Source organism: Nyctereutes procyonoides, unplaced genomic scaffold, assembly GCF_905146905.1.
Source record: "Nyctereutes procyonoides isolate TBG_1078 unplaced genomic scaffold, NYPRO_anot_genome, whole genome shotgun sequence".
NCBI classification, from domain to species: domain Eukaryota; kingdom Metazoa; phylum Chordata; class Mammalia; order Carnivora; family Canidae; genus Nyctereutes; species Nyctereutes procyonoides.
The window spans coordinates 21,914,737-21,927,431 of NW_026575121.1; positions in this window are offsets into that span (position 1 = coordinate 21,914,737).

Here is a 12,695-nt window from a genome sequence, read left to right on the forward strand (position 1 = left end):
CATCTGACTAGTTCTTGCCACAGAATTGCCATCAAAATGAAGTGTATCATTTCCAAGTTTGGGCAGGTGGGGGAAAAAAATCCTGCCCAATCCTTGTCTTTTTTGTTCCCAAAATGAGCTTTGGTGTCCCAGTTGCTCCTGGACTTCTTCGTCAGGGAGGACCAATGTTTCTAAGGGTGCATCTCCAAGATGGGCAAATTTTGTCAGCCTGGGTCCCTGAGTGAGTGCATATAATGGAGGTATTTGGTCATGCATGAGGTTTGTAGCACAAGTGAGAAGTGAGGTTTTGTAGTGTTGAGCCTCTGAGATCTTGGAGTTTGGGGAGGCGGGTGTGAGGATGCTTTGTTTAATTTTACTACAACATGACCTAGCCCATCCTGATAACTACAGTAGCCTCTCCCATAATAAGCTAGAGAAGATTGCTTCCTGAGATCACTCAAAGTACTACAGTCTACCCTTAAGTTGGACAGAATATACATTCATTTAATATTATTGTAATTAATAAATAATTTTGGTTAAAAATGTGATTTCCATTTTGTGATTAGTGGCTTAAATTCTCATGTAAGACAAATCCGCCTTATCTCCTGTTACTGAATACATTCCAGAGCAGAAACACAAAACTACAAAGCAATTTCAAGTATCTAAGTGAAAAACAAAATGAAATGACAAAAACAAATATAAAACTGGTCATGTGTTACTACAAAGACAGCTGAAAAAAGAACAGTTAACTCTCTGAAATTTTCCTTTTTAACAAGCCGGGCTGACATCATGTACAGATAGTCTTTAGTCTTTACATTAGCAATTGTCTTTCTCACTATTCATTAGAAAACAAACATTCCTTGTCTACTATGTGCCAAGCACAATGACAATATCAGAAATACAATGACAAATGGTACCTAGCTCCAAGAGTTCAGGATTTGGTAAAGAAACAGAAAAGAAAATGAACAATTAGAATTTGCCTTGTTGTGCTCTAATAGAGGTATGCAATGACACTGCAGGAGCCCTGAAGAGAAAGACCTAATGCTTCCTTTTTTTTAAATAATAAATTTATTTTTTATTGGTGTTCAATTTGCCAACATACAGAATAACACCCAGCTCTCATCCCGTCAAGTGCCCCCCTCAGTGCCCACCACCCAGTCACCTCCACCCCCACCACCCCCGCCCTCCTCCCCTTCCACCACCCCTAGTTTGTTTCCCAGAGTTAGGAGTCTCTCATGTTCTGTCTCCCTTTCTGATATTTCCTACCCATTTATTCTCCCTTCCCCTCTATTCCCTTTCACTATTATTTATATTCCCCAAATGAATGAGAACATACACTGTCCTTCTCCGATTGACTTATTTCACTCAACATAATACCCTCCAGTTCCATCCACGTCGAAGCAAATGGTGGGTATTTGTCATTTCTAATGGCTGAGGAATATTCCATTGTATACATAGACCACATCTTCTTTATCCATTCATCTTTCGATGGACACCGAGGCTCCTTCCACAGTTTGGCTATTGTGGACATTGCTGCTATAAACATTGGGGTGCAGGTGTCCCGGCGTTTCACTGCATCTGTATCTTTGGGCTAAATCCCCAACAGTGCAATTGCTGGGTCGTAGGGCAGATCTATTTTTAACCCTTTGAGGAACCTCCACACAGTTTTCCAGAGTGGCTGCACCAGTTCACATTCCCACCAACATTTGAGAAGTTTCCCTTTCCTCCGCATCCTCTCCATTTGTGGTTTCCTGCCTTGTTAATTTTCCCCATTCTCACTGGTGTGAGGTGGTATCTCATTGTGGTTTTGATTTGTATTTCCCTGATGGCAAGTGATGCAGAGCATTTTCTCATGTGCTTGTTGGCCATGTCTATGTCTTCCTCTGTGAGATTTCTCTTCATGTCTTTTGCCCATTTCATGATTGGATTGTTTGTTTCTTTGCTGTTGAGTTTAATACGTTCTTTATAGATCTTGGAAACTAGCCCTTTATCTGATACATCATTTGCAAATATCTTCTCCCATTCTGTAGGTTGTCTTTTATTAGTTTTGTTGACTGTTTCTTTTGCTGTGCAGAAGCTTCTTATCTTGATGAAGTCCCAATAGTTCATTTTTGCTTTTGTTTCTTTTGCCTTCGTGGATGTATCTTGCAAGAAGTTACTGTGGCCAAGTTAAAAAAAGGGTGTTGCCTGTGTTCTCCTCTAGGATTTTGATGGAATCTTGTCTCACATTTAGATCTTTCATCCATTTTGAGTTTATCTTTGTGTATGGTGCAAGAGAGTGGTCTAGTTTCATTCTTCTGCATGTGGATGTCCAATTTTCCCAGCACCATTTACTGAAGAGACTGTCTTTTTCCAGTGGATCGTCTTTCCTCCTTTATCGAATATTAGTTGACCATAAAGTTCAGGGTCCACTTCTGGGTTCTCTATTCTGTTCCATTGATCTATGTGTCTGTTTTTGTGCCAGTACCACACTGTCTTGATGACCACAGCTTTGTAGTACAACCTGAAATCTGGCATTGTGATGCCCCCAGATATGGTTTTCTTTTTTAAAATTCCCCTGGCTATTCGGGGTCTTTTCTGATTCCACACAAATCTTAAAATAATTTGTTCTAACTCTCTGAAGAAAGTCCATGGTATTTTGATAGGGATTGCATTAAACGTGTAAATTGCCCTGAGTAACATTGACATTTTCACAATATTAATTCTTCCAATCCATGAGCCTAGAATATTTTTCCATCTCTTTGTGTCTTCCTCAATTTCTTTCAGATGGGTTCTATAGTTTTTAGGGTATAGATCCTTTACCTCTTTGGTTAGGTTTATTCCTAGGTATCTTATGCTTTTGGGTGCAATTGTAAATGGGATTGACTCCTTAATTTCTCTTTCTTCAGTCTCATTGTTAGTGTATAGAAATACCACTGACTTCTGGGCATTGATTTTGTATCCTGCCACACTGCCAAATTGCTATATGAGTTCTAGCAATCTTGGGGTGGAGTCTTTGGGGTTTTCTATGTAGAGTATCATGTAATCGGCAAAGAGGGAGAGTTTGACCTAATGCTTCCTAAGGAGTAGTAGAGTAGCAATTACATAAAAGATAATCCCTGACAATCTTTAAAGATAAAAAAGGGTTTGCCATCCACACATATTATAAATTAGAGGGAGTACATGAAAGGAGGTGAATTTGAAAAACCTTCAAGTTGTGAGAAAGAAAGTCATATTTAGGGAATTTTGGAAAATTCAGTAGAGTTGGAACATGGGATTCATACAGCAATAAGCTAAGTGTACAAAAAGGAAAAGAAAAAAATAGCATGTCTTAAATATCATGAAAAAAGATTGGGGACTTTATTCTCGAGGGATAGGAAATTGCTTACAAATTTTATGCAAGAAAATGACATGCCAAATTTGTATTTTAGAAAGCTCTTCCTGGAAGTAATTTTGGAGATTGGATCGCTGGGGAAAGAAATGGAAGGCCAAGAAAGTGATTGGCATCTATTGCAGGAATCCACATAAAGAATGATTTAAGGATTGAAGCAAGCCAGTTGAAGTAGACATTAGAGGATTGTATGAATTTAAGAGATATACCGAAGTTTGAATCAATAAGACTTAATGATCAGTTGGATGTGAGAAAAGTGAGGGGGAAGAGGAAGGAAAAATGTCAGATTTCTTTTCTGTGACAAACCAAATGGTGGTACCAAATTCAAGGATAAAACATATAGGAAATAGTATAATGGAAATAATGTAATATAACTGCAGGGCCTATAGGACACTGAGATAAAAAGATGTAGTCACTGGAAACTAGACTCAAGTAATAGGAAAATGTTTGGGCTGGTTTAGTAAGAAGGAAAAAATGGCTTAGAATACTCAGAAAAGTATTTGTTCTTCTAATAAGAATCCAAAGTTAGAGAATGTGTCAACATTAGTTGATCTAGCAGTTTAATAGCACCATCAATTTCCAATTCCTTTACACATCTGTGGTCTGTAGTTTCAAGTTTGCTATCTCCGATGGTCATGGGATGGCCTCCCAGTATAACAATCATGATCATGTATGTGTGACTTTGTTGAAGTCCTGTAGGAGAGTTGTGTGAGCTTTCTATTCTCTGCTTTAAATGCATAGAAACAAAAAACAAACAAAAAACAAACAAAAAAAAAAACACAAAAAAACAAAATAAATGCATAGAAACTTTAAGCAAGCCACTGCAAATCTCTCTCGCATGCACACAAGCATTTTTTCCCTTAATTAAGTGTTCAGTGGTTTATCAGTTGTATATAACACCCAGTGTTCATCACAACACGTGCCCTTCTTAGTAAGCCCATTACCATCCCTCCATCTACCTCCACTCCTTCAACCCTCATTTTGTTTCCTATAGTTAAGAGTCTCTTGGGATCCCTGGGTGGCGCAGTGGTTTGGCGCCTGCCTTTGGCCCAGGGCGCGATCCTGGAGACCCGGGATCGAATCCCATGTCGGGCTCCCGGTGCATGGAGCCTGCTTCTCCCTCTGCCTGTGTCTCTGCCTCTCTCTCTCTCACTGTGTGCCTATCATAAATAAATAAAAATTTAAAAAAAAAGAGTCTCTTATGATGAGATGAGCACTAAGTGTTATACTATATGTTGGCAAATTAATTTTTTTTTAAAAAAGGGTCTCTCATGGTTTTTCTCCCTCTTTGATATCTTCCCATTCATTTTTCACTGCCCTACCCTATGATCCTCTGCACTGTTTCTTATATTCCACATGAGTGAAACCATGTGATAATTGTCTTTCTCTGAATGACTTATTTCACTCAGCATAAGACCTTCCAGTTCCATCCATGTCGATGTACATGGTAAGTATTCATCCTTTTTGTATATATATATATATATATATATATATATATATATATGTATATGTATATATATATACACATATATATATATATAGTGGAATATTACACTGCAAATCTCTTATCAAATTAGTTTAAGCAGGTTTGAACTTATCCATCCCCAACCTAGGAAAAGAAGAATGGTATTAATAGAATTAGCTCATTTGAACAAAATCCCAGCCCTGGAGCAAGGGTTGGAACCAAGGAAGAAACCCAAACACAATCAGGGCTCTACTGTGAATAAGGAGTGGAGTCAGAGATATTAGGCAGGCAACCAAAAATGCCCACAAAGCTCAATCTGAAGAAATTTGCCCGATTTCTGAAATTTGTTTATCTTGAAACTGCCTTCAAAGGGAGAAAAATGGAAGAAAGCAATATCATTTTGAAAAGAAAAGTTTAAAATACCCTGTATATCAGAAAATAGTAAGAAATATAATCTTATAACAAAATTCCATTACTAGAGCCACTAGAAATTAAAATTCATGTCACATTTTGTGTGGCTATCAAAATGATACCCCAAATGCCAATTCTACATGGAATTTTTAGTGCTTTTCAAAAATATTCAGTGTTATTTTCATGTATTAAAGTGTGTGTTTATGCACGATATATGCACACACACATATAAAGGGCAATAACTCACTCATTTCTTTAGCCCCAAGAGAATTATGCCCTAAGCTTGCCCCAGGCCATCCCTTTTAAAACAAATCTAATGCTTTCAATGGAGTATCATAAGTGGAATGGCAGATGTTAAAGTATATCCTGAGATCTTCCAAAGGCTGCTGACTTTACACTACAGTCTCAGAGATAGGAAAAGGCTGTGACTAAATCTTATTGAACATTAATAATTCAAGAAAATGAGCAAATTCATGGAGGTGGTGGGGGAGCCCCTTAAGGGCATGGATGTCCGTTTGTATCAGGGCTCCAGAGAAAGGGGAGGACTTATTCCCAGTGAAATGGGAGGGAGAGGATAAAGAAACAGCTTCAGGGTATGGCCATTCAAATCTTCAACAAAATTACTTAAAATGTGAAATGCTTGTTGTAAATGGATTTTTTATGGAAAAAAATGAGTATGCTGGATCTGATATCCTATCTGATATCTGGACATATTAGATGAAGTAGAGATTGTCTGTGCACAGAGGGCACAAATGGAACAGACAATGGAAATGCCAGCCTTTGGGAATTCACGATTTGAGAGAAAGATTGAGATATTTATAGGATACAAGGAATTTGGGAGAAAGAGCCAGTTTACTCAGATCTCTAAGAGGCAGGGGAGCCTCAGCAAAGATCTAGATAAAATAACATTTACAAACAGAGCCCTTTGTCTAGCATCTTTGTCATTTTAGTGACTAATAACCAACTTTAGCACCTGATGTGGTTCTCAGTTGAATTTGAGTTTTTCTACATGATTCAAGCTTCCCTTTTCTATTTTACTTTTTACCACCCCCTCCTTACATAAATCCTATAAATGTTTTTAATGTCCTATCATGCCTACTAAAATTTAATTGACAATGATGATAAACTTTAGTGTTCCTTTCCAAAAGGAATAAACACGTGGCCCCACTTTGTCCATAACAGTGTGGAAAGGAACTTTTCATCAAACTCTGGTGACTGTTGTCCCTGATTACTTTTAGTATGTGTTTTGGTTTTGTTTTCATTTTTTTTTTTCTCTTTCCTCCTTCTGAATGGTACTGGCATGTTTTAATGGACGAAACGAAAGAGAAAAAGGAAGAGTGTTTAACTAAATGTAACTCATTCATCCACCTCAAGTATAAACTCAAACCACAAACATAGTTTATGTTAGTAGGAGATCTTCATCTCAACAGATTAGAATTCCATCCTTGGCCAGAGCCATGCTATTATTCACACTATTATAATATGTTAAGAACAAAATCCCCCAAGAATATAATTATTATAAGATAATGTACCCTCTTAGCTATGTGGGCTTCACTAGCAGTTATAAAATGTTGCCAAGATTATACTCCAGCAATTAGCCCTCAGTGTGGGCTGCTAATGGATTTTATACTCAGCTTTAAAATATAGACCCTAAGACTATTTTAGAAAATAACTCTTGAACGATGTTTTTAGATTAACAGGGACAGACTAACAAACCTTAGTCAAACTAACTTTTTTCTGTTTGATAAAACTGATAAAGCTTAGTAAATATATCAAGTAGTTGTATCACAAAAACAAATACAAAAACATAAAAAGGCATAGCTATTTTTAAAAGAGCTAAGGTCAAGTTCACAATGATCAACATAAAGATCAAATGTAAAGATCAAAGATTTTGGCAAACCCTGTGGCTTTGCTATACATTTTTATTGTATCATAGAACTGAGAATATATGATGTTTTTGCCCATTTTATCACTCAGAACAATCTATTGAGGGAATGTTGTCTGAGTGAGTCATCTGAGCTATAAACATAAAATTAAAATAGCAATGATCTATGATAACACAGGAAATGTATACCAAAAAAAGGCTAACCCATAACATAACAACAATACAGAAAACACTAAGAAAACCCTCCTCACCCTGATGGGAAGAAAATATGATCTTGTTTTTATCTGACAAAATAAAAACCCAAACAATTGAGAAATGAGAGACATAAAAGATCAGTTCCTCTTAACAAACCTTACTAAGCACCCAATATGTCAATAAACTATAGTCTCCATCACACAGGAAAGTTAACTCATGCAAAGATAATTTCAATATAATATAGTAAATATTCTGAAAAGACATTTCAAATAAGCCAACACACATAAAAGACTTATCACCATGTCTGCATAGTAAGCACATAATACATAATATATATATATATATATATTATATATATATTTAGATAATATGCATTTAACATAGAAAGTACTAATGGGGCCTGCAGGTAAGGCAATGAGATAAGACTAGTGAGGTTTTCTTGGTTACATAACTAGTGGCAAAACCAGCTAGAACTCAAGTTTCTTAGCACTCACTCTAATGCCTTTTCCAAAAGGCCATGGTGCTCACAGGCTCCACTGGGATGAACTCTTCAGTTGACTAGTAAGCAGCACCTGCTGAAGTACACTTGCCATTCTCTTTCCTCCTCAACACCCCACCCAAGTAAAAACAAAACACTTTCTAAATATTCAAGTTATGCATTTCTAATTATAGCTCTAACCAAAATGACATCTGCAATAGAAAAGAATGGCATTTTCCTTTTGATTTCATATATATAAATAAGTCTCACAGCACTTCAAAGGTTAAGTTATGCAAAATATACAGTTACATACAAAGGACTCTCCCTCCTTCTGTTCATTGGAAATTGACATCCAGAAGGTCTTCTCATGAGTGTTCTATTTCTTTCCTACCCTTGCTGCCTATCAGTTTGGGACTACATTTCACCACGAGAAATTCTTGATACAACTTCACAAGTAGATACAGGATGGAATAAATGTAATTCCATTAAGTAAAATAAAACATATTAGTGAAAACGTACAATGCCATTCCAAGTAAAACAGGATCCTAACGGCATGCCCCTAAGATCTTGTGTTCTACCTACACAGAAAGTCAACTCTTCTGATGTTAAAAATATTATATGTAGTGAAATGGGAGTACTAATGTTAAATTGGAATATGGATTTAAGGTCCTATATGGATTAATACTTTAAGATTATTCACTCCAAATCACTATAGAACATATTACCACTTTCTCTATCAAAAAAAAAAAAAGCATAGTATACTCTATGAGCCAGATTTCTTTGAAAAACCAATTCAGAAGGATTAATTGCATGAAAAATAGCTGTTTCTGATACTATTGCACTTCTTTTCAGTAATAGAAAAATAACTTTTATACTACTTCTATCATTACATGTGTTGCCCATCCCTAATCCTTGATAATGACTTCAAAAACCTATGATTCCAAAGATACAGTGAAATTGATCCCTAAAAGAAATCTTGACAGGAGTTTCATTCAAAAAGGATCCAAACACTTGCTCATCTTACAGCCTAACATGAGAGCTCCTCGATCATATCCTAGTGACCAAAAATGGCTTGGAAACCAGTGTTTAATAGCTTGACGGGGGGGGGGGTATTTTTTCCCCTTGCATAAATCCATCCCTCTCCCGAGTGGTTCACAAACACTGCATTTTTCCAGAAAGGTAAGGTAAATTTTATATGTGTGCCATGAGTGGCTCTGAAGACAAGCCGTTGCCCATATGCTCAGGGCCTGAAGTGACACTGTCAGGAGTGAAGGGGAATAAGGCCGTGCTTTCAAAAGCATAACATGCTGCCTGCCCCTCCTGTTTGTTTTCATGTGCTTGTGCAGTGACTCAGGGCATTTACTCCCAGACAGATGTATGTTCTCAGCCTCAGAGGAAGGAGGTCAAAAGAAAAAAATCAGACTGCATGGGAAAACAAAGATTAACAGTAACTGGGTGGGAGGGGGATAGAACAGAAGTGTGCTGAATGGAGTTTCCCTGGGCCTGCTAACTCTGAAGCTATTCGGCTTTAATTAAAAGCACAATAAAGCTTATGCCTCTCCCCTTATATAGTGGGCAGTTTATAGGCAGGGCCTCTGCCTTATTCACAGGTATGTCCTGATCAGTGGTTAGCATAGTTTTTATACACAGTGGGTGTTCATATCATGTCTGTAGAATTGAATCTGCTGCTGGGTTAGTTCTGTTATACTGACAGGCAAACATGGGGGCCTGTTACAGTTTGAATTAAAAACGAAACCACTGGCAAACATTATAATACTGAAATACCTGCAGAGTTTGCAGTGGTGACATGTGCTTAAAGCTTTAGGAGACCAAAAATTCTGGTCACCCTTGAAAGGTAAATTACTTTTTAGATGTGAGCGCTTGTAATCAGACATTTCTAATAGTCTAAAATTTAAAATGATCTACTTTCTTTAACTTTGAGCTCTCTTTAATTGATTTTTTTTATTTTAACGGAAAGTAGAACACTAGACTATGTTTATTAAAACACCTGAATAAATGTAAAAATGATAATATTTGAACAATACAGAACTAATAAGTAGAACACTAGACTATGTTTATTAAAACACCTGAATAAATGTAAAAATGATAATATTTGAACAATACAGAACTAATTATTCCATGGGCCTAGCATATTTCTTTAAAAAGAATCTTGAGGGATCCCTGGGTGGCGCAGCGATTTGGCGCCTGCCTTTGGCCCAGGGCGCGATCCTGGAGACCCGGGATCGAATCCCACGTCGGGCTCCCAGTGCATGGAGCCTGCTTCTCCCTCTGCCTATGTCTCTGCCTCTCTCTCTCTCTCTCTCTCTCTCTCTCTCTCTCTGTGACTATCATAAATAAATAAAAAAATTTAAAAAAAAATTAAAAAGAATCTTGAGTATATTATTTATACTGTCCTGATGAACTATTTTACAGGCACACATTAAGGGATGATGTTGCTAACAGTAGAAATCTATAAACTGTGGAAAATCATTTACCATATCATTTTATTTTTGGACATCTGTAACAATAGGAATGAAACATATTCCAAGCATTATGAAAAAAGCAACCAGGTTCTTCTTCCCTGCAATGAACAGAGTTTTCTCAAGAGACAGATTATTATAGTTCTTGCCCGCTGTTGGTGGAGAAAAAGCCCTAGAGGCATATGTATATATATTAAGAACTTATCAATACCTATTGTAGGAATCTTTGCCTGCAGATGACTATAAAGAAGCCATGTACTTTTAAACAAGGCACCAAGCACTTATTGGTAGGTAGCTGGCTGAGTAACCTCATCTTTACTTCAGGATTAACTTTCCAACAAAGGAAGTATTTACCTTGCCAGTCTATGAAATAACTGCCAAATTGGGAAACTTGTACATTAGTAGTTTAAGAAGTGTAATGCATCCGTAAAAAAATGATATGTTCAAGAAAAACACAAAATGTATAAACATAAATACAATTTTCTATCATACTCTGAAGAACTGCATGTAGCCAAAAATTCTGCAGATAGACAGCAAGACAAGATATCCAACAGTTACTGTTTGTTCTGTTTCTTGCCTTTGGAGAACAATGAATTCAGATTGAACAATAGCAAATTCAGAGGGAATCACAGAGAATGAAAATGTTATCTAGTTGACCTTAAATGTTTGTCACAAGATTTCCCGCAGGTTCTCTGAATCCCAGGCTGATGCTATGTGGGGTGCACAGTATGGCACACAATAATGAAATACTTTGGTTTTAAAAATGAAAACATATTATTTTGCTCTTTGCAGGTGGATATCCCATCCAAATTTTGGTCAAAAGAGATACCCCATGATCTGATAGCACTTATTCTGAAGAGTTCCTTACATATGTTTAATCAATTCACTGTTCTTTGGATCTAATCTGTTTGAACTCTCCATACACTCCTGAGTAGGTAGGGGGGAAAAGCCACAACTTTACCATAATGAAAATCAATCAGTGATTCCGCCCACTGGGTTCCTACCATATGGGTACTTAAGTTTCTATTTGTAAATTTTCCACTCTTCTAAGAATGACTCTCTTTCAGTGTGATCTTTACTGGGTATTTATAAGAAGCACTAATAATGATGTTCTTGGCAAGCTCATGAAAATTAAACTGAAGCAAGAATGAAAGAGAGAGCAGAATCCAGTTTACAGTGAAGTTATCACAAGTTTATTCATCGATAAGCAGTACTCAGCTACATATTGTTATCGTACGAAGCACTTCTAAAATATGTTATCATTTGGCTCCAACTTAATGGAAGCTTAGGACTGGTACTTTAATGATTGGAACAGTTACTCTGTCTAGAGTAAGATACAGAACTAATGAAACTGGCAAGTTGTCGTCGTTAAGCCCACAAATTCTCTGCTCTAAAAATCATGTCTATCTGACAAGCAGGAGGGTATGTCTCATAGCAGATCCTAGAGTAGTTACATTCTCTCAGATTTCCATATTTCATATTGCTTCTTTTTCCCTAGATACAAAACAACAAGTATTGATTCAATATCACCCTGCTGTCTATTTTAATTGAAATCTTCAGCATACACAAACATGTCAAGAGTTAGTAATAAAAAATACAACTAAAAGCTCAACAAGCAATATATATAGATCCTTGGGGGATTAGAAATCTTATTCCTTCACTTGGTTTTTTGAATTGTATTAATGGCTGCAAATGAAGATGTGGTGGAAGTAGGAATCAGGCTCTACTCAGAGCACAGATAAAGTAGAGAATGTTTCAAGATTCCTTAAATAGAATCTGCTCCAAAATAATTACCTACCAGACTGACCTTGGCAATGAAAATACCTACTCTTGCAGCCTTTAGGTTAAACCATATTATCTCTGAGAGCTTTTATAAAAATGCAAACACATTAATAAAGGGAAAGGAAACATTAGCTGGCTTGAAATTGGCACTGACTTGCTAACTATCCTCCTGTCTCCATCTTTTTGGGAGTTGGGTTGCATGATCTGAAGTAAGGATTAGTGGTTCTTAATTAAGGTTAAAAAGCCAGAAGCACAATGAAAACGTGAAACAACACAAAAATCCATTATCAAATAGTGAAAGACCAGTAAGAAAAGACCTAAGGGAAACTGGTCATTTTTTACAACTTTGGCAGGCAAAAGCCATCTGCCTCTCAACTTTTCTGTCTCCTAATATATGTTAGACTATCTTACTTAGTATTTGTTAGGTCATATCTTGGTAGGCAGGATTAATAGATAATACAACTGAACTCATTGGAAGGTTGAATAATTTATATTGGAAAATACCAGATAATAGCTGCCATTCACGCTGTGTTTTAAGTGTTCCAGGTACCATGTTAGCTACCATATGATGTTATTAAAACTTAATGCAGTCACACAAGATTGAAATTATAGTCTATATTTTATAAATGGAGGAAATAAAACCCAGAGAA